This window comes from Parambassis ranga, unplaced genomic scaffold, assembly GCF_900634625.1.
Source record: "Parambassis ranga unplaced genomic scaffold, fParRan2.1 scaffold_27_arrow_ctg1, whole genome shotgun sequence".
In the NCBI taxonomy this organism is placed as follows: Eukaryota; Metazoa; Chordata; class Actinopteri; family Ambassidae; genus Parambassis; species Parambassis ranga.
The window spans coordinates 2,236,378-2,257,264 of NW_021144800.1; the positions used below are offsets into that span (position 1 = coordinate 2,236,378).

Sequence of the window (20,887 nt, forward strand, 5' to 3'; positions counted from 1 at the left end):
TTAAACATATCTAAACTAAGCTAAATCAATCATTAATTATTTTACGCACGTTGTGGGTTTTAAACATTCCAACAACTCTATACATTGTCGCACAGCTGACGGCACAGACTACGGGTTCGAGTCCAGCCCATAGCAGATGATTTGTTTCATATTTCACTTAAACTCCTTTATAATGAACAGGAATATTGCCTCAATACCGCTACACAAGACGTTTGTCCGCGCACAGCGGGGCTCCACATTTTTCTCAACTTTTTCCCTTGCGTGCGACAGCGAGAAAATCGGACCCCTTCTTTTGCGCAGCAAGCACTCTACCATTTGAGCTAATCCCCCTTCTATAAAGGGTCAATTGCAAGTCAATCAGGACTGACTGCACTACATGAAGTGTACTAGTGAAGTATTGGAAGCATCAGACTTTTAATCTGAGGGTCCAGGGTTCAAGTCCCTGTTTGGGCGGAACACTTTGTACTCCCTCTTGCTTGTACTCCCCTTCCCTCTCTGTTAATGTGCTTGGACAGAGCTCTGTGAACAGCCAGCCTCTTTGTGTCTTGCCCTCCTTGTGCAAGGTGTCAATGGTCGTCTTTTGGGCAACTGTCAAGTCAGCAGTCTTCCTGTGGTTGTGCAGCCTACAGACCTAGACTGAGACCATTTAAAGGCCTTTGCAGGTGTTTTGAGTTCATTATCTGGTTAGAGTGGCTCCAGGTGTCTTCAATATTGAACCTTTTCACATATTCTCATTTCCTGACCTACTGAATGTGGGTTTTCCATTAATGCCTACAGCTGGACCAATGCACAGACTGTGGACTTCTCCATAGACTGATCTGTGTAGATAGGACACCAGTACTACTGTCCAAACTGTCTTAAGTTGGAATGTTTATGACACCATCAAGTGATGATCCTGTGTCAGGACGTTGACCTTAAAATATGAAACGACGAGGATGGGATTCGAACCCACGCGTGCAGAGCACAATGGATTAGCAGTCCATCGCCTTAACCACTCGGCCACCTCGTCTGTCTGATAAACACGTGTTCACGGCTTCGAGCGAAAATACGCTTGAACAAGGTCACAGCTTTTGCCTTAAACATAAGCATCTTGACAAACTTTGACAAACATTGAAGGCCAGTGTTTGGAGTAGTTGTTTGGTTTCTCCATTGTACAGATCAGAGCATGCCTCACTGCACTGGACTGCATGTGTCCAGGGGTGGACTGCATGTGTCCAGGGGTGGCAGTAACTGATTACAAATACTCAAGTTACTGTAATTAAGTAGTTTTTCTGGGTACTTGTACTCTATTTTTAAGCCAGTACTTTTACTTGTACTTAAGTACAAATGTAACAAAATAATGTACTTCACTATTTTTAACACCACAATTCGTTACTGAGTACACTTATTATTTTCTTCTTAACCAATAAAGATACCAGTTACAAACTGACCAACATGGCTGATGTCGTGACCTTCCCTGGTCACCCCGGATTGTCAGATTCCGTCTCCTGTATTCAGAACATTGAGTGAAAGAAAATACCCTGGGTTTTGTAGTTTCGCCTTTTGCAAAAGGGAGAACACCGTGAACACAGGCCTTTCAGTCTGCTTCACTCCCGTCCATACGTGTTCTGCCCCTCCCCTGGACACAGGCTTGTTTTATTGAAAGTTGAGGTACATTTGCATAATAGATAAACAGTTCTTCAAGACCCTCGTTGGTATTCCCATATTGGGACATGTTGCCCCTTTATCTCCACCTACTAATTATCATAATGTTATTTATGACTGTGAAACACTCTGTTTCCCTCCTATGTTGGATGATTTATCTTACGTCCACCTTCACCACAAAAAGGGCTCCAGTAATGTAAACATCCTCCCTAACTCTCTGTAAGAGTTATAGATGTGTTTTTCTCTAAGTGTAAGCTTATATAATCAAATACATACGTGGTCTGTATCATGTCATTGCGTAAATAACCTTGTATACTTCACACAGGGCACACAATCGCCACTGCCTTCATCATACATGTTTTACAAATTCGCCCTCGTTAAATGGTTTTGAAGCCATTGCGATTTCATTAGCACTGAGGTAGCTAGCTTTAACTGCAGCGTCACTGATGTCGCGGCTGTGAGTAAACGCAGACTGCTGTTTTTTCAACAATTCATTCACCTTCTCTCTTCTCCACTGTCCTTGAAAGCTGTCATATTTGTCGGCATGAAGACTCACATAGTGCACTGCAACATGCTGTGAACACACCAACCATACAGCTTTTCCATTCACTTCCATGAATAAATAGGAGGATGACCCTTTTTCTTGGAACACTCTGCAATCTGCGTACACTTTTCTCTTTTTTGACAGAGACATGTTGGGACAAAGATGGTGCCAAAGCACGGAAAAGTAGAAGCCATAATAAATATCGCAGGCAAAACAAAGTAGCTCATCCAGACTGGCTGCACTTGCTTGACCTACTTGCTCTGCCCCGGTATTACGCCATCCGGTGGACACAATTGGAACGGCGGTTTCTTTTATTGAAAAATTGCAGCTTATGTTTTACTTACAAAATCATCTCGGGGGCCGGATTAAACCTGTTTGCGGGCCTAAGCCTGTACGTTTGACTCCCCTGGCCTAAATCATCTCTTGTCTTTTTGTCCTGTGGCATCAGGAAGCATGAGAGATACAAAATACAAACATTGCAACACTGGCACGACTCTAAAGCTGGATCCATACTCCGCGAGACAAAGAACTTTTTCCCCCGTGCAGACGTTACGCCCACGAACTTTGTCTTTCAAGGCTGTGCGGCAACCATGCTGTGATTGGTCGGAGTTTATTGTGGGCATGATGAAAGTGGAGAAGCGCAAGAGCCTCTCCAGGTATATAGGTAGGTGTATAAACAGCACTGATTCAACAGATTTAGATAAGACCATACCGGTTTTGAATGATGAGCAATAAAAGAAAGAAAGAAAGGCAAGTCAATGTCACAATGTCTGTATATCTTTGCTATTGTTACTTTTAATGTCGCATTTTCACAGCTCATCACCGGACAGTTTGAAGTATCGCAGGCACATTGGAACACAGTAGATGTGCAAATGTGGTCATAAAGGCACAAACACTGAATCTTTGCTATTGTTACTTTTAATGTCGCATTCTCACAACTCATCGCCAGACATCTCACGCTGTTGCAGGCAACCTCTCTGTATAATGCCCTCTTGCCATGGCACACACCACACACCACAAGTCTTGTGGTGTGTTAAAAAACTCAGTAAAGTCTTTCCTTATAGTTTAGTGGGCGGGCCGTATGAGGAGTTCTGCACACACACACGTCTCGTGGAGTATGGTACCTCAGTGCGGAAAAGACCTTTTTTATTTATCTCTTACCACCCGTGGAGCGCGTTCTCCGCTCTTTGTCTCACGGAGTATGGAACAGCCTTAAGGATTCAGGAAATGTATAATTTACCCATATTATCTCATTCTGAGGGGCTTATGTCAGGTGGACAGTTATTCTAAGAAAGCAGACCAAACAGTAAGCAGACCAGATTCAGTGAGATTACACTCATTTTATGCATGTCTTCAACTCAGTGGCAATATAGAATAATCATTTAGCTCACAGTGAGGTTACAACTATACAACTTAAATAAATAATTGTATTAATATATCTGATATATTACTACATTTGGTAGTCTGTTTAATCTGTATGAAGTACAGTATTTGCACTGGCAAGATTCTTGCAACACCACCTTTGCACTAAAACAGGGTGAACACATCCTAGGCTCCTGCGTAAGGTAATGTCTCATGACATAATGAGGTAAGCAGTCGTAGTGATTTTTAATTACAGTTTTGTAAATATATCAAAATCAAGTAAGCTGTTAATGTACATAGTATTATGGTTTCTGTTTCTTGTTAACTGAATTATCATGGCCACTAAGCAAGTAAATAACGGTCCAGATCCAAAGCAACGAAAAATGGAATGCATCATCCACTACTCTGATGACAAAGACAAGTTTATTTCACTTCAAGGAGTTGACTCTTGGAAAACTCTGCTCAGGGCAGCTCAGATACAGAATCACACACCGGTTTTAGAAATATTGGAAGACCTTCCTGAGGGTCAGAATCCTTCACTCTACTACCACAGGAAGTGTTGTAATATCTTCACTATGAAGAAACTCCTTGATGGCATTCTTAAAAAAGAAAAACAATGTGCTAGTGGTTGTAGTGAGGAGAAAGAATGTAAGAGAGCATTTAGAACCACGACTTAGAATCTATGACTTTTGAGAAGTGCATATTGTGTCAGAAAACTGGCAAATGTGTAAAAGTAGACAAAATAGAAGAGCCATTGGTACAGTGTAGAGAACTGCGAGCTGATGAAAAGATCCGAAGGGCAGCCACAAAGACAATGGACAGTATAGTATACTGGCTATAATGAGTAGAGACCTTGTAGCAGCTCAGGGACACTAGCACAGGTCTTGCTACAGATTATACACAAAACAGGACGTCCCTAAATATGTGTTAGTCTGTGATCAATGTGATGATGTTGATGGTGCTTCAGCCCAGTATGAAGCTGCTGTACAAGAATAATTTGATGAGTTATTCCAGTTCATCAGGGTGGAGCTTTTTGCCAATCCTAAAGTGATGTCTATGGCTGAACTAACTTCTAGACTGACTGCTTCAATGAAATCCAAAGGAATGACCCAAGTCAAAGAAACAACCAAAAAGCACATACGGCGAAAGCCCGAGCATGAGTTTGTTGGAGCCCTGCACATCTTCACTGATGATAATGGAAAACTCCTGTCAGGGTTTGTGGTGTGGGAGGACACAGTTGCAGAATGCAGAGCGGTTTAAAGTCCAAGAGTCTTTATTTAAGGCCAGGAGGGCAAAACAATGCAAAAACCAAAAATCTCACTCAGTGTGGTCAGAGGAAAAGTACAAAGTAACTAACTAAAAATCACACTTAGCGTGGCAAAACTAGATTAAGAAAAAACAGGCACATGGCGAAAAAGGCAAGAACAAAAAACAAAGCATCAACAAGGCTTCTACCTGGAGCACGGTGAGGTCAGGCAGAAGTACATGACATCGAAGGCGAGGATCTAAGCATGGCATGGCATGGCATGACATGGACGAGACATGGACAGAAACAACCCTACACCAGACGAGACGAACTAGCAAAGACAGAGGGGAAGACACAGACTATATACAAAGGGACCAGGGAAGACAACGAGGCACAGGTGACACACATGAGGGCAGGGCAGGTAATCAACAAGGAGGGAAAACACAGGAAGCAAAACTCAAGACAATACACAGGGAGGACAGGACTACCAAAGTAAAACAGGAAACACAAGACAAGACTAGACAACTAAACACAAACCCAAGGAAACAAAACACCAGAACTGCAGGAAAATAACAATAACTAAACACAGATTAAACTAAAAACCCAAAACAAGGAAAACAAAACCAAAAATAAACACCAGATCATGACAGAACCCCCCCTTCAAGGAACGGCTCCCAGACGTTCCTAACAAAAATACAGGGAGCCAAAGTTCCAAGTCTCTGAAGTTCCAGAGTTCATGAAGGCCCAGGCCATGGGCCAACAGGGGCAATGGAGACAGAGGTCCTGTAAAATGAGAGTCTGGGGTGCTTGAGGGACAGAGTCAGAAATGGAGGGGACAGGGACCTTCCGGGGTCCAGGCGGAAGTACAGTCAGCGGAAGTACAGAAGGACAGTCTCCTCATGGAGGACAGTCTCAGTCTCCTCGTGGAGGACAGTAATATGCAAAGTGTTCAATCTTTGTTGACACAGTTAGAAGAAATCTTTGTTCATATCTTTACCAATGTCAAACTAAGAAGAACATGTGCTTTGTGTTGTTGACTCTTTTCAGTTCCTCTCTAACTACCACACAGCTTTACAAAGCTAACAAAGTTCTATTCAGACTCATCCCAATCCAGAGCAGTTGTTCCACAGTAACACCTGCAGGAGGACGTCATCACCCAGTATGTGACCTGCACTGTGAGCTGTAAGGTCTTATACAGACAGGTGTGTGTCTGTCCTCATCAAGTCCAATCAGTATCATCAAAGACAGCTGGACTCAGATGAAGGTTAGAACCATCTGAAGGACGATCAGAAGAAATGGACGCACCTGGGTTCAATATGATATATATATGAGAGTCACAGCAAAGGCTCTGATACTTAGGACCATGTCATATTTCACTTTGTCTTTTTAATACATCTGCAAACATGTCAACAGCTCTGTGTGTTTCTGTCAGTATGGGGAGCTGTGTGGACATTAATGAGGAAAAATGAACTTCAATGATTTTAGCAAATGGCTGCAATATAACAAAGTGAAACATTTAAGGGGGTCTGAATACTTCCTGCACCCACTGTACACATAACAAATGAATGTGACTGAAACAACAGCTCTGTGTGTAATATAAATATACAAACTAATGTGATTTGATCAGAACATTTTAAAAGACAGTGATGATCTGTTCTTATTGTCTAAACAGGAACAGTTGAAGCACAGCTTGCAGCCCCTGTATCTCAGGCTTCTCAGCTTCTCTTCAGCTGTCGTTCTATGTCAGCCATTTTGTCTCTGTTAAAACAGTGGGTGTTGTGGCTAACAAAATCTAAACCTGTAGATAATTAGCTGCCCCTTTGTAATAATAGTGACACTTTTTCTGCTAATAGCATTATGTAATTGTTGATCACAATGAGAGATTAACAGGAGTACAGGATTACTAATGAATTTTGAGTTCATTCGATTAGCTTAAATCAGTTGTTGGTAATGTTTGCTGACAGTCCTAGTATCTGGATCATGGCTGTTTCAGGCTGTTCACTTTAATGAAGATGTGTTAAAGCACCAGAGCTGCTGAACTCCTTGTGTGTGAGAGCCTGTTTGGTTTGTGTCATTTGAAATTGAACATGATCAAAGTGTCGTGCGTTCACATTAACTTTATTAATACCCATGGAGTCATTGGGTTGTGTTAGCAGCATATGCAAGAAGTGACAGTAAACACAATGCATGTGTTGATGATTTTCTGTGTTGATACCGCAGTATTTTCTGAGCCAGTCATCTACAAAGTAAGTTACTAACACAGCCACAACTGTTATGTTGTGTTATTTTAAATGATACAATGATTCTGTACATGGTTTGTAAACCTTCAGCTGTAATGGAAACAGTAGTGCTTTTTATATTGTTTGAATGGAAATGTAACCGTGCCCTGACAGATTTGTTTTCTTCTTTTCTTCTTCTTAGAATTCTTTTCTTCTTTCGCATTAAAAAGAAGAAAATGAATCATAATATTAATTAATAATAATTAAGAAGGAGAGGTTGGTGTCTTTAGATAAGCATGTGTTTCAGAGATTCAGTGTAGTTTTGAGTGTGAGTACCAGTATGTGTTTGGCTTGGTGTGCTGCTGATTTTGATTGAGCTTTGTATTCTTTCAGGTCTTGTATACATTCAAAATGAGTACTGTGATTAAGTTTGTGCGGCATTATTATCAATACGTAGGGAGTGGCAGAGATGCCTGATTGTCAGGGCTCCTTGTACAAACAGAGCACAGTGTTGAGTAATAGGGCATAGAAACTTCAAGGTCCGCCAAAGAAACTGTTATTACTAACAGCAGCGTTACAGTGAGGAAACATACAATAATTATTCTATAACCCTATTCCCAGTTTGTTGGGGTGTTGTCAGAGCTTATTGCCTTTGATTAGGTGGTTGTTGTTGCAAAGAGCGTAAGGGAACCACACAGCCTCTGCTCTCTTGTTTCTGTGCTCCTGTAATACCTTTCATTCTGCTCTGTAGCCACTTAAGGTTTATATCCATTTTGATGTTGTTGTTGTCACATACACACTGTCACAAATGTTTAATTGAACGCTGGCTATCATACACAGGAAGAGGGATGCGATAGACGTGTATCCAGTGATTAGCCTGGCTGCCTCTCTAAACCCCTCTGGAAATGGTAAAAGCATTTTTGTAACTTCTATACAGATCCACAGTTTACTAAACATCGCAGATTGACACTAAGAGGCAAGAGATGGTGTAAACTAGCACACAGAAAGATGTTTTATATAGGCTACTATGAATGAGCTGAGACACTCCATAAATCATGTGTACAGGTGTACCTGAAGGGGCAGATGAAAGCTACAGACAGCAGGTCATCAGCTCTAACAGAAGAGACGACTCAACAAAAAGGCACGAGACGTCGTACAATATGTGGTCTTAATAATACAGTTACATTGTTCTAAGTGTTTTGTTGTTGGATTTCAGTTACCACCCCCATGTACGTTGGTATCAGACGGTCAACTGTGCAGTTGCAAGAGTGATCTTGGTGAACCCAGAAAGTCAGCGCTGTGATTTCTTCTCTGACAGAGTCATCTACAGGTCTGTCAGGACCAGACCACCAGTGTTTGCTCACTCACTTTCATCACATCCAACATTCAGTGGAACTTTCTGTCCAGAGCATTTTACACTGGTGGTAGTGGGTACATGTTCGGCATGCCAGTCTGTAAATTAGACAAACAAACGGTGTGACACAGTTCCGGGTTACAGTTTAATGTAAAGGGCATCTCATTCAGTCACTTTCCTTTGGTGCTACTGTGATTGTTCTGTATTCTGTTGTTTCTGAATAATACAGCTGTCTCATAATTGGATTTAAAGGAAATCTACATTTAATTTGTGATTACATTATCATGAAATTTGATTGGCCTAACATTATACTAATTTAGCAAAGATATCTTTACTCTGCTGCAGTTACATTCATTCATGTCAGGGAACAAACTTCTTTGTTTGCACAGACTCAATATACCCGCCCTCATTTGTGTCAGATTTTCATTGTATACATTACATAACAGTAGAATACAGCTTGCCCATCTGATTCCTAAGACCTTCTATCAGCAGCAAATATGTAACTTGGTTGTTGGTGCATTTCTTGACTGTCAGTATACATGATTCCTTGTGGTTGCTCACCTGTGGGAAGCTTCCAAGGAATTATAGTGGTTTATTGGTTCACCCTGACAAAGAATGAGGAGGGATATAGGGGAAGATTATAGAGTTTGAGAGATGATCATGAAACAATGTAGAATATTAATGTTCCCTTTTGTGTTTTTGCAAATTGAAATCGTAAATTGCCTTAAATGCTTCAGAATTGCAAACAAGTGACCTGGTATGGAGGAAACCTGGAGTGTGTTGATGCCCTCTTTTTGTTCTGCAGTGGCAGAGTGAATGGTCGTCAGTACAGAGCCGACCTGGAGCTTTACCAGAATATTGTTGCTGAACAGTGCTGCTGGGAAATGAAGTCCAACCAACCCGTTCTCAAACTAGTCAAACAGCAGCAGGGACACTGGGAAAGACTTGCCAGGACTAAGGTACTCGACTTGTGTTCAGTCTACAGCAGAAATATAGAATTTTTCCACATCATCTTTTGATTGATTTAAAAGGTGATTTATCTTTCTAGAATATTTTTGTGAAAATGTTACTTTTGAATTATTAGTCAGTTGGAAAAAATATTCTCCCTTGCTGTCAAAGTAAATAGTGGCCAGTATAGAGTAAGTAATAAGAGTAATCAGAGTAAGTAATTCTCACGAAATACTAAGTGGTATCAAGAAGTATGAAAAAAAAACATATAAAATAAATAACATAAAAAAAACTATGAAACCTGTAGTAATATACAAATGGTCCACCAGAGGGAGCCAGCGCGAGTGCACACATATATATATATATATATATATATATATATATATATAGAGAGAGAGAGAGAGAGAGAGAGAGGGAGGGAGAGACAGGAGAGAGAGAGGGAGGGAGAGGGAGGGAGAGGAGAGAGAGAGAAAGGGAGGGAGGGAGGGGGGGAGAGAGGGAGAGAGAGAGAGAGAGGGGGGGGGGAGAGAGAGAGAGGGAGAGAGAGAAAGGGAGGGAGGGAGAGACAGAGGAGAGAGGGGGGGGAGGGAGAGACAGGAGAGAGAGAGGGAGGGAGAGAGAGAGAGGGAGGGAGAGGGAGAGAGAGAGAAAGGGAGGGAGGGAGGGAGAGAGAGAGAGAGAGAGAGGGAGCAGAGAAAGAACGGACAGACAAGTCATGTTACAAGTTGGGAGGCTCAGGCATTATTTTATATCTGTCATGTCAAAGTTTATCCAAAATATTGAGTTGGAGTTATTAGTGTTTGTATTGCAGCAGTTTTAAATGGTGTTTTCCACTTAGGTCCATTAACTCCTATTATAATACTACATTTTAATATCAGAGCCATAACAACATGGAATCATGCATTTCTTAATGTAAGGGTTTCATTTGTGAGGACATGTCAAAGTTCATGATCATAAATTCAGCTTCACATTCTTCATTTCACTGCTTCTAAGACAAAAACATGTTCTGACCTGAAATCACAGTCAGTGATTCAAATGAAAGTGAAACATCATCAACATTTAAAGCACAAAGTTGAAGCTGCTGTCACTTCCACACACTCTGCTTCTACACACAGCACAGACTCACTGAGGAACCAGGATACAACCAGAACCCAGCATGTAGAGGCTGAGTGAATGTGGTGCTGAAGGTGTGGAGGTGGATCAGTGTGTCAGAGGAGACTCTGTAGAAGGACAGAGTGCCAGCAGGACAGTCCACATACACTGCTGCTCTGTGAGAGCCAGAGGAGGAGGAGATGAGTGTTTCTCTGTTATTGTGACGGACAGAGTAACCATCATCAGAGCAGAACAGACTCCAGGACTGATTGTTTCCTCCAAACCAGCAGTCATCACTGCCTCCTTTCCTTCTGATTCTTCTGTAACTCACTGATATATAAACATCTCCTCTCCACTCGACCTCCCAGTAACAGCGACCAGTCAGAACATTTCTACACAGCAGCTGAGGACACCTGTCAAATCTGTCTGGATGATCAGGATATGGCTGCTCCTCCTCCACATGTGTCACCTTCCTGTTGTTGTCAGACAGTTTGAGGTTTGTGTTCACTGAGTTTGTGTCGACTTCAAGTTGACAGAAATCTGATGGAGAGAAAAAGACACAGCTGCAGTTTATCATCTGACACATCTGATGGCTTCATTCTGTCTTTACTGACTGATGTGTTGTTCATTCATACAAAGTTTATCATCAGACTTTTTGTCACTAATGTTTGAACAAACACACAACTATCAGCTTTGTGTTCAAACACAAACTGGATATTTGCAGCAATGTGAGTAAAGACAGACGACACATTTAGAACATGAGAAGAACAGCAGCATCAACTGTATCATTGGATAAAGAGCATCATCCAAAAGCTCCTTCATCAGAGTCTGGAGGAGGATCTGGACTGAAAGACCAGACTCAGACCTCCTGATCTATCCTGATATTGTTCCACTGTTACTATTGTAAATACTTATTCCGCTTCTGTATTATTCTCCTTCTTCTGGACACATTTTCAGCAGAACTAGTCCCACAGCTTTAATGTGAGCGACCTGAAACTGTTACAGGACGTCCGGCTGTACCGGGACACCTGTGCTGTGACTTTTCTTTCCGCTCCGACGTACGGTTTTCACGTAAATCGCAAAAAACCAGTGGGCGAACGACATAGACAGTGAATGGAGAGAGAGAGAAAAAGGCAAAAGTCACAAAACCAGGAAGCCGAAAACTGAGGGAGCTGTTTCCATGGTAACCTCCACAGGTGCTCTGACTGACTTCTCTGATGACATCATCAAAGATGGCCGCTCCCATTAACAATGCATTGGGTTCATTCAAACCAATGTAACTTCACTGTATTGATCCATAGAGAGGCAGACACACACACACACACAACCATACAGAAACATACACAACTACACTCGCACACACACACACAGATTTTCAAAATAAAAGCCTCCACATCATTACAGACCTTACTGGGCCTGGTAAACTACACACAAGCCACCCAGAAATATGCAGACACACACTATACACACCTGCCAACACACAGACACACAAACATGGATTTTCAAAATAAAAGACCCTGCACAATAACAGGATATGGCTGACGTGTAGAATTTCAAAATAAAACACTTAAACATGTTTTAACATGCATTAGGGAGTGTCCCCAACCCACCCCCCCCCCCCCCCCCCACACACACACACACACACACACACACACACACTTACACAGACACACACTGATTTTCAAAATAAAAGACTCTAATTCATTTCACAGCTAACTAGCGCTAGCCACCCCTACAAATTATACATCAAATCGACCGGCTCCGTCAGGACTACTACCCTCTGAGGTTTGGTAGCGATCGGATAAACGGTGTTTGAAAAAATCCAGAAAAACTGCGATCGACCCTCCACACAGGCATCAAATCACTGTCAAACTTTGAAGGCATGGCGTTTGGGCATGCTTTCACACAGAACCTTCATTCGAAGTGTAAAATGTAGATAAACATTAGACCTCTGACATATTGAGTCCCCATGTCTGTGCCACTTTTTGTTTTGACAGGCAAGCCACTTAAGCTGACCTAACCCCCCTCATAGGAAATAATGGGAAACTGGTGAGATCCCTGACAAAACCCAGCTAACTTTGGAAGCCTATCAGTCTGGCATGCCTCTACACAGAATATTCATTTCAACTGCAAACTGCTCATAAGGAGTTGGACTTTATCATACTGAGTCCTCATGTTCATGTCTTTTACCAAACTTCATAAAATAGCAGCCAAAGTCACATCCACATCTTTAGGATTCCTCCATTCAGAATGAATGGAGAAGCTTGGGGCCTATTAAACCTTATATAAAACCAATCAGAAACACTGTAAAAGCATGAAATGTCATCAGTGGCATCTTTCACATCTGCCGGTGATCAGGAATGAGGTTTGGTGGTATATAATGGGGCGGACCGGCAGCAGAGTGTGGGTGAGCGCGCATTGGCCCACTCAAAATGTCTTGTGGAATTTTCTAGGTTATATATACAATAGTTATTTCTATTTTCTTTCCTGTTTGGTTCTTCTGTCCTTATGTTCCTTTCTTTGGTTGGGATTGTTGGTGCATTATCATTGAGGGTTCTTCCTGTAGAACAGACCAAAAGTCCAGTTCATATGTTCACTGGGCCGAAGCCTCTGGCATAAAATCAATAATGTCATAATATGCCACCAGTACTGTTGTCCACAGGATGAAATCACACGTTTAAAAATGATTATTATTTATATATATTTAACATTTCACCACAAGATGGCAGCAAACATGGTCAAACTCTCACCACCCTGTTTGCCAGTGATCTGTGTTTTTTTATTGCCCATTTCTAAAATGGCAAGTGTGAGTAAGAAAAGGAAGGTTGACAGCGAAGGCCGAAGTTTCAGGAAGTGGAAATGGAAGAAGAATGTGAGGGCAAGACATCTTGCACATTGAAACCTGTGTTGGAGCCAGACCTGCCCCCTTTACTGCAGCTGAGAGCCCAGTCTCTTCCTTCTCATCAGAGGTCCCTCGTTAATCGCGGGGTTACGTTCCAAAAATAACCCGCAAAAGGTGAAATCCGTGAAGTGATGGGCTTTATTTTTTACAGTTATTCTAGATGCTTTAAGGCTGTGAAGCCCTCACTACACACTTTATACTCCTTTCTCTCCTGTTCAAACACTGTCAGAGTTCAAACCTTCATAAAAATAAGTCCAGTGTTACAGAATGAAACCAAAGCACAAAGCAAAATAAAGGGAAATATAATAACTGAAGATTAAACAATGGTTTGTGAAATGGAAGTTGTGGCGGCTGCACTAAATGAATGATAAGTTAATGTGGTCTGTTCAGAGCTGTCAGTAAAAGCTTGTTTAACTGGTTTCGGCTGTCCCGCCTAACGAATGAAGAGATTGCTTCCAAAACGCTATAAATCCAGAAAAAAGTGTTTTCTTTCCAAAAAGTTTTTATATGAAACTTCTAGTTTATGTTTCAAACTGTAATATATCATCATGAGTTTGTAATAACATCAAAAAATCTGATCTATATTTTGATTTTAAACATTTATTAAACACCCAAAAAGCTATAAATCCATTTCATCAAAAAACTCATTTTATGTATTTATATATGTATTTCTAATAATATTATTTCGCCGGCTGTCAGTTGAACCACATGACAAAAGTTTTTCTCTTTAGTATGTGAACAGGAAGTGGCCGGTATTTTCCCTCCAGCTGAGTTTCGGGATTCTGTTTGGAAGGCTTCCACTTTTTTCCCATGGAAGAAAAGAGGACTGCTCCATGGATACTGTCAAAGTTATTCATGTCACATAGCTAAAACACTCATTTAAAAGACGACTGGACATACTTTCTATCTACTGACAGGGCGCCGCCATGACAGTTGGAAAGCTGCCCCGTGATTGGTTGAATGGAAATGCTGCATTGTGCTGAAAATCAGGGTGTTTGTAGCAGATTGGGAAAAAAGGGAAGAAGCGGTGCAGGGAAACATGGCGGATAACGTGTTTTGTTACTAATTGATTACAAACTTTAAACAGAGACCCCGTGTGAAACTTATTTTGGTGGTAACTCGTTTTCTTAAACAGTGGCGTTTCTCGCCCTAACCCTAACCCTAATAATGCTGCTCACAGCTCAGTGTCTCAGTGTCTTCACTCTTCAGTCCATCAGTCCAGTCTGACCCTTTGGATGAGATTCTTTGTGTCTGAGTCCTGCCTGCTTTTGGACTGTGGAGCTGTTTCTTCCTGTGTTTGGACCTTTTCAACCCTTTGTGGTCTCTTATTGGATTTTGTCTTTTGTCTGCTTTGGTTGTCTCTGTTATGTCCCAGGCTGAGGGGAAACCCACACACAGCATGTCTGCACCTCCCCACTCGTCCCCACTCTCAGATCGGCAGCTACACAGGCTGGTTTCAGTGTTAAGCTGGATCCATACTCCGCGAGACAAAGACATTTTCCCCCCTGCAGACGTTACGCCCACAAAATGACGTCATTTTTTGTCTCTGACCGCCCGCTGATCCGCACTCCTGTGCACAGGGCCCGGGCCGAACTTTGTCTTTCAAGGCTGTGCGGCAACCATGCTGTGATTGGTCGGAATTTATTGTGGGCGTGATGAAAGTGGAGAAGCGCAAGAGCCTCTCCAGGTATATAGGTAGGTGTATAAACAGCACTGATTCAACAGATTTAGATAAGACCATACCGGTTTGGCATGATGAGCAATAAAAGAAAGAAAGAAAGGCAAGTCAGGGTGATTTGTCACCAATAACTCCAGACAGCCATTCACACATACCAGATGGTGACTGTTATTACCATTCTATATACTCCTACATACCCGGGCATAATAGGCTCGTTAACAATGTCTGTATATCTTTGCTATTGTTACTTTTAATGTCGCATCTTCACAGCTCATCACCGGACAGTTTGAAGTATCGCAGGCACATTGGAACACAGTAGATGTGTATAATGCCCTCTTGCCATGGCACAAGTCCTTGTGGTGTGTTAAAAAACTCAGTAAAGTCTTTCCTTATAGTTTCGTGGGCGGGCCGTATGAGGAGTTCTGCACACACGCGTCTCGTGGAGTATGGTACCTCAGTGCGGAAAAGACCTTTTTTTTGTATCTCTTACCACCCGTGGAGCGCGTTCTCCGCTCTTTGTCTCGCGGAGTATGGATCCAGCTTTAGGCTGCAGTTCATGAACTCAGAGCTGAGCAGTGCCCAAACAAACACAGAGACACTACAACACACTAAAGCTCCCTAACAAGAGAAAAAAGGAAAACCAATGACAAAGCTGGAACCTAAAACTCCTGCTGGGGAGTAATAAACTCCAGTAAACACCAAAGAAATCCAACCGCCGAGGCTGCGCTACAACAGCTCTGATGGACTGATAGAACACTGACTCATGCACAATAACATGAGGAAAGACTGAGTCAAACTTACACTTCCTCAGCCCAGGTTTTAACCTCTGCTCTCCACCATGCTCCACCCTGCAGGAAGAAACACAGTCAGAATGATTTTCTAACCAACATGAGTCCAAACTGCTGATCAACATGAAGCAGAGTTCCTCAGTTTGTCAGAGACACACAAACAGACTGAAACTCATCTGTGTCGACTCCAGAAGAGTCTCTCCTGATCTGCTCTGTGTTTATTCATGTCCTCCATTCTGTGAAATATTGCTCTCTGTCAGTGCTTTACTGTAAAATCCTCTTCATGCAGCAACAGTGTAGGTTTGATCTCAGCATTGTGCATTTATCCAAAGCAGCAAACAAGCCACACTGTCTCTGACTGTTTGTTCCTTTCACTCTATATGCAAACACAAGCCTGGTTCACATGTGTCATGGATGGAAGAGTTTCTGACACACTTCAAATAAATACATTCACTCATGTCTGTGTGTAGTTTTTACAGTGATAATATTGTAGTGTCTCCCTGCTCTCTGTCTCTGACTGAAGGAACTCCTCCTTCTACCATTGTGTTGTTGTCTCCTCTGAAGCTTCACATATGGATTGTTTCAGGAACATTTGTTTGTGGAAATAATTCAGTGGTTCTTACAGCTGAGGACATTAATAAGTAGGGCATCATTTTGTATTTGATCTGCACTAAGTGTGACTGAAAATCAGTCTGTATGTATTTTGACATGAAGAACGTGTATAAAGAAAAGTGAAGTTAACATGATGGACACTTAATGATGGAGGAAGATGAACATCAGGGATCAGTGATTATTTCTTCTCTGCAGTTTCAGTCCATCCATCAACAGCTGTGGATATATGAGCTAAACTGACAGACTGAGGAGGACTCATGCTCTGTGGTCTCTGTGTACCTGAGAGTCTTCAGACTACAATCTGGACTGTTGAGTAAAGCAGACAGCAGCTTCACTCCTGAGTATCCTGGATGATTGTAGCTCAGGTCCAGCTCTCTCAGATAGGAGGGGTTGGAGGTCAGAGCCGAGGCCAGAGAAGCACAGCCCTCCTGTGTGATCAGACAACCTGACAGACTGGAGGAACAAAACATGTCATGAACTCAAGAAGAAAGAAGGAAAATCCAACAGATCTTCAACATGAACATGAAGCAGAATTTAACTGATGATCAAAAAGCTGGATCCTGACCTGAGAGTCTTCAGTCTGCAGTCTGGACTCTTCAGTCCACGAGACAGCTGCTTCACTCCTGAATCCTGCAGGTCGTTATTATCCAGATCCAGCTCTCTCAGACTAGAGGACTGGGAGCTGAGGACTGAGGACAGAGCTTCACAGCTTCTCTCTGAGAGGTTACAGCTGCTCAGTCTGAGAAAAAAAAAGATTGAACACAAAGTCAATGTTTTGTTGTTCATATAAAAATCAGCCATGTTTGAAATGGTTCATAAATCCACCTACAGAACTTTGTTGGAGGCTTTGACCACTGGCAGCAGCCTCAGAAGAGCCTCCTCTGAAGCAGAGTATTTCTTCAGGTCAAACACCTCCAGATCTTCTTCTGATGACAGTAAGATGAAGACCAGAGCTGACCACTGAGCAGGAGACAGTTCATCTGTGGAGAGACGTCCTGATCTCAGGGCCTGTTGGATCTCCTCCACTAGAGAACGATCATTCAGTTCATTCAGACAGTGGAACAGATTGATGCTTCTCTCTGCAGACACATTCTCACTGATCTTCTCCTTGATGTACTGGACTGTTTCCTGATTGGTCTGTGAGCTACTTCCTGTCTGTGTCAGCAGGCCCCGTAGAAGAGTCTGATTGGTCTCCAGTGAAAGGCCCAGGAGGAATCGGAGGAACAAGTCCAGGTGCCCACTTGGACTCTGTAAGGACTTGTCCACAGCACTCTGGTGGAGGTGTTTTAGTTTAGGTTTGTCTCTAAAGCCTTCAGACTGCACAGATGTTGTTTGTTGTTGTTCCAGCAGGTTGACAGCAGAGCTGATGAAGGTCAGATGGACATGAAGAGCAGCCAGAAACTCCTGAACACTCAGATGGATGAAGCAGAACACCTTGTCCTGGTACAGGCCTCTCTCCTCTTTAAAGACCTGTGTGAACACTCCTGAGTACACTGAGGCTGCTCTGATATCGATGCCACACTCTGTCAGGTCTGACTCATAGAAGATCAGGTTTCCTTTCTGCAGCTGATCAAAAGCCAGTTTTCCCAGAGACTGGATCATCTCCCTGCTCTCTGGACTCCACTGTGGATCTGTCTGAGCTCCTCCATCATACTTGACCTCCTTCAATTTGGTCTGAACTACCAGGAAGTGGATGTACATCTCAGTCAGGGTCTTGGGCAGCTCTCCTCCCTCTCTGGTTTCCAACATGTCCTCCAGAACTGTAGCAGTGATCCAGCAGAAGACTGGGATGTGGCACATGATGTGGAGGCTTCGTGATGTCTTGATGTGGGAGATGATCCTGCTGGCCTGCTCCTCCTCTCTGAACCTCTTCCTGAAGTACTCCTCCTTCTGTGGGTCGGTGAACCCTCTGACCTCTGTCACCACGTCCACACAGTCAGGAGGGATCTGATTGGCTGCTGCAGGTCGTGTGGTGATCCAGAGGCGAGCAGAGGGAAGCAGCTTCCCCCTGATGAGGTTTGTCAGCAGCACATCCACTGAGGTGGACTTTGTGACATCAGTCAGGGTCTCATTGTTGTGGAAGTCCAGAGGAAGTCGACACTCATCCAGACCATCAAAGATGAAGACCACCTGGAGGCGCTGAAAGCTGCAGATTCCTGCTTCTTTGGTTTCAGTGAAGAAGTGATGAACAAGTTCCACCAAGCTGAACTTTCTCTCTCTCAGCACATTCAGCTCTCTGAAAGTGAATGGAAATGTGAACTGGATGTCCTGGTTGGCTTTGTTTTCAGCCCAGTCCAGAGTGAACTTCTGTGTTAGGACTGTTTTCCCGATGCCAGCCACTCCCTTTGTCATCACTGTTCTGATTGGTTCCTGTCTTCCAGGTGAGCCTTTAAAGATGCCTTCTGGTCTGATGCTTGTTTCTGGTCTGTGTGCTTTCCTGGATGCTGCTTCAATCTGTCTGACCTCATGTTCCTCATTGACCTCTGCAGTCCCTCCCTCTGTGATGTAGAGCTCTGTGTAGATCTGGTTCAGAAGGGTCGGCTCTCCTGCTTTAGCGATCCCCTCAAACACACACTGGAACTTCTTCTTCAGGTTAGACTTGAGTTTACGTCCACACTCTGCAGCAGCAGTTCCTGAACAAACAATAAATGTCATTAATAAGTGAACGCTACAATAAATGTGTCAAATATTTTCTGTCTCCATGAAATCTGTTCATCAGTTGTAGACAAACAGTTTGTGTTTTCAGTCAGAAGAATTCACAGATGTCTGCATCATATTAACAGCAGAGTGTGTAAATGTAAACTTCATTTCCTCTTTCCATCATGTTAAAGCTCTTCAAATCCTCTTACTGCTCTGCAGACGCTCAGCCAGCTCCTCCTGCTTCATCCTCCTCAGGAAGTGCACTGTGATCTGCACTAATGACTCTCTGCTGCTCCTCTGCTCTTCATCCTCCTCATCCTCCCTCTGACTCTCTGAGCATTCTGGGTAATCTGGACTCAGGAGCTTCTGGATCTTCTTCAGCTCATCCTTCACAAACCTGACAATGTTCTCCTCCAGCAGCTGGAACAGAACAACAGAGTATAAACTCTCAGACTTTGAGGAGCAGAATAACAGTTCAGTGTTTCATGATATTACAGCTTATGTTCATACATGTATTACTTGAATCTACAACATTAGATATGAAGTGTTGTGTATGCACAGCTGCTGTAGTTATAAGTATTACTACCACAGTTCTGTCTCTGTGAATGCTTGCTCAGGGGTCAGGCTCTGGGTCTCTGTAGAGCACCAGGACTGTTGTGTTGTAGTTAGAATCTGTTTGTACTCACCATAAATATGGCGTCCTGAGCAGGAGTCTGAACACTGGGTTGCTGCAGTCTGTGACAGAAACATCAGCATTTAACAACACAATCACGTCACTAAGTGTTTTGATGTGTTTTCACTTTAAACAGATACACAACAGTCAACAGACTGGTGACAAACAAGCATTGTTGTATTAAAAATGAAAACTATCCCAACTCCACACATCCAGCTCATGTTGAACCTGTTGCTGCTGCTTTAATGACTGAAGCACAGCTTTAAGAGTTCCATTCCACTTCCACTGTCATCATATGTTCACATTGATTTAGACCAGGGGGGTTCAATTAAAGTCCCTGAGGTCCAGCTGTTCACATTTCCTCCAAGTCAAAGGTCTGAGCTGATGTCTAGCTTGTGTCTTATTAGCTTCCCCTATGTCCACATGTTCATATGTTTCAGTAATATCTATTGTCAGTTTTCAATGCAGGAAATGTTTACCTGGGGCACAGCTAGCTCTGTTACCATGAATAAAAGTAGTCCCAGGCAAATACATTGAAGGCCTTTATTTCAGATGAAAGAAAACTGAAACCTCAGACTGAAATAAATACAAAGTGCAACAGTCAATGGACTGGTGAAGAAAATTAATTAATACACAAAATGTGAGTATTAAAAATGAAAACTATCCTGACTCCACACTGTTCAGCTGCATCCAGCAGGTTTGTAATTTGTTCTTCTTCACATATTCTGCTTTAATGGCTGCCAGCACAGCTTTAAGAGTTCAGTTAAATCCAGTGGCGTGGGGAGCATTAAAAATGTGGGGGGGGGACACCTTCTGTGGGTGGGTGGGTAAAAGTATAAACTATTTTACCTACAGAAGTAAACACTTCATGACTATTTCAGAGACAGATTCAACAAAAACTCGGTGACAAACTAATTCCAAGTGAAACAAACAAACATACTGGTGCTACTACACTAACAGCCTCCATATCTGAGGCCTTCTCTCATTTACAGAGACAAAAAACTGGCAAATCCCATAGAAAAATGAACCAAACTGCTTAATGCAGATAATACTGGAACACTAAAAATACTAACTTACAAAAAGATGCATGTCTTTATTTTTATTTGCTTATAAAACTGCTGAATTCACAACAAACCTTGTGGATGTGTTTATAATGACGCCCTGCCTCATCTGCTACATCAGTGT

At 42.6% G+C, this 20,887-nt stretch overlaps 1 non-coding gene across 1 annotated transcript; it reads right to left on the bottom strand.

Moving 5' to 3' along the window:
• Window positions 1–927: 927 nt before the first annotated feature.
• On the bottom strand, window positions 928–1,009 carry trnas-gcu (transfer RNA serine (anticodon GCU)). The gene has a single exon. It is a non-coding gene; the product is annotated as a tRNA-Ser (tRNA).
• Between the last annotated feature and the right edge of the window lie 19,878 nt (window positions 1,010–20,887).